Consider the following 2319-nt stretch of genomic DNA (forward strand, 5'->3'; position numbering starts at 1 on the left):
CAGCCTCCCACCATTTGGTCACAAGGATGCCTGCCTAAGGTCGGGACACAAGGAATCGCCTTGTCTGGGCTACAGTGTGGGGGCGTGGCAGGGAAAGACAGAAGCTCTTTGGTCCCCCTGCCCCATCCTGGAAGGGGAGAGGGAGCAAGGGAAAGGCTTGTTTACTTCCTCCCTTGGAGCAAGCCCTGAGGACTCCTGGAACCTAAGGAGGGAGCAGGGAACTGGCCCTGAGCCTGGGTCCCAGAGCTCTACCGAATTACAAATTACATCATAGAAGGAATTCGGGAAAGCTGCCAACCTGGGGCTCAGAGAGAGGACAGTCCCGGAGTTAGGGGACAAGAGCTGTGGCTGGTGTCAGAGAATGAATTTGTAGAGATTAATCCTTTGAACTCTGGGAAACTGCTCCATCTGTTCGTCCCTGCCTTTCCTGGGCCTTGAAACTGGAATGCTAGAGGAAAAAGAAGGTCAGATGACTTTGGCTGTTCACTGTGTCCTCCTGCAAAAGAGGCGTCCTCCTCAAATCCTGGAATAACTCCTGCCACTTCTCTATTTTGTATTCTGTGTTGGGGAAGGGAAGGAAGCCAAACTGATCATCTCTGTTTCCCTAAATTCCACAAGTCTCATTTTCAAACTCCTACCCCAGTCCTTCTGGAGCAATATTCAGTCCATTGCTTGTCCCTAAACACCCTCTCTTCTCTCACCCCCTCAAATGACTGAAATCTCCAAAGTATATTCCCGGCCTCTTCCACTGCTCACAAGACCTCTCCATAGCACTCCTATGGTCTTGGGACTCTGACTTCCCCTCAGACTGGGAATTTGAATCTCCTATTCTAGTCCCTACTCTGTTGCCATTTTGCAGTGTGCCCTTGGTTATCTACTCTTCCTGCTTTTTGTTTTTGTTTTTTGAGATGGAGTCTTGCTCTGTCATCCAAGCTGGAGTGCAGTGACATGATCTCGGCTCACTGCAACCTCTGCCTTCCGGGTTCAAGCGATTCTCCTGCCTCAGCCTCCCAAGTGGCTGGGATTACAGATGTGCACCACCACCACGGCCAGCTAATTTTTGTATTTTTAGTAAAGACAGGGTTTCAACATGTTGACCAGGCTGGTCTTGAACTCCTGACCTCAAGTACCACCCGTCTCAGCCTTCCAAAGTGCTGGGATTACAGATGTGAGCCACTGTGCCCAGTCTGTTGTTTTTTTAAGACAAGGTCTCTGTTGCCCAGGCTGGAGTGCAGTGGTGCAGTCTCGGCTCACTGCAGCCACTGCCCCCTGGGCTGAAGCGATCCTCCTCAGCCTCCTAAGTAGCTGCGACTACAGGCACATGTCACCATGCCCGGGTTACTTTTTGTATTTTTTCTAGACAGGGTTTTGTCATGTTGCCCAGGCTGGTCTCGAACTCCTGGGCTCAAACAATCCTCCCACTTCAGCGTCCCAAAGTGCTTGGATTACAAGCCTGAGCCACCATGCCTGGCCTTTCTTTTTTTCTCTCTCTCTTCAGCAACATTGTTCATGGAGTCATACCCTTCTTGGAAGCCATCGTACAGTATTCCTATTTGAGGTTCACTTGTTCAGGCTATAGACTTATGAGCTGAAGAGGTTGCCCGCCCTCTCGTGGCCATTATGTACCACTGCTGGAGTTGCTGGGCGGAACCTCCAAGCTCAAATAAAACCAGCCCCCTCAGTGCGCAGAAAGGTAATGAGTCATAGATTCGTCCAGCGTCACCCATGGTAAAACCGTGGCAACGCCCAGGTCAGAGAACCCAGATCACAAGCCTGCATGCCCACAGCTTCATCACTTGGCCAGCTATTCCCAGTCAACACCACTGAAGCCCAAAGGGACCGAAAGCAATTTCGCCGGTTATAATGTTTGCATTCTCATCCCTCCCTAGAGGCAGCTTAATCTTTAGAGGAAGAGGTGCAGGCTCTGAGGAAAGAAAACCCTGGGACTGGACTGGGTGAAGGGGTGAAGGATGCACTAGTATGGATCACAGATAGGAGGAAAAATCAATCCTGGACCCAGCATTTTTCTGGGAAGGAGGGCTAGTAGCTCCAGACATCGTAGAAACAGAGCTCAGCGTTTCAGACTCGAAGGGGTTAGAAGCAGAGGTGGGAATGGGAAGCTGTGAAATTAGGAAATTTACATGGGTCTTGCAGAAGCAGGTGTGGCTCCAAAGGCCAGGGAATTAAAGGTCAATTGGATAGGTACCTGAGAGTGTTGTGGGCTGGAAAGCTGGGGTAAGTGAGGGTGCCTGGGTATTCCACTTAGGTCTAGGCATCCTGGCTGAATACTTTAGATTTCGGTTCACCACCAGAGAATCC

This window comes from Sapajus apella, unplaced genomic scaffold (genome assembly GCF_009761245.1).
Source record: "Sapajus apella isolate SASKATOON/1434 unplaced genomic scaffold, GSC_monkey_1.0 scaffold62, whole genome shotgun sequence".
NCBI classification, from domain to species: Eukaryota; Metazoa; Chordata; class Mammalia; order Primates; family Cebidae; genus Sapajus; species Sapajus apella.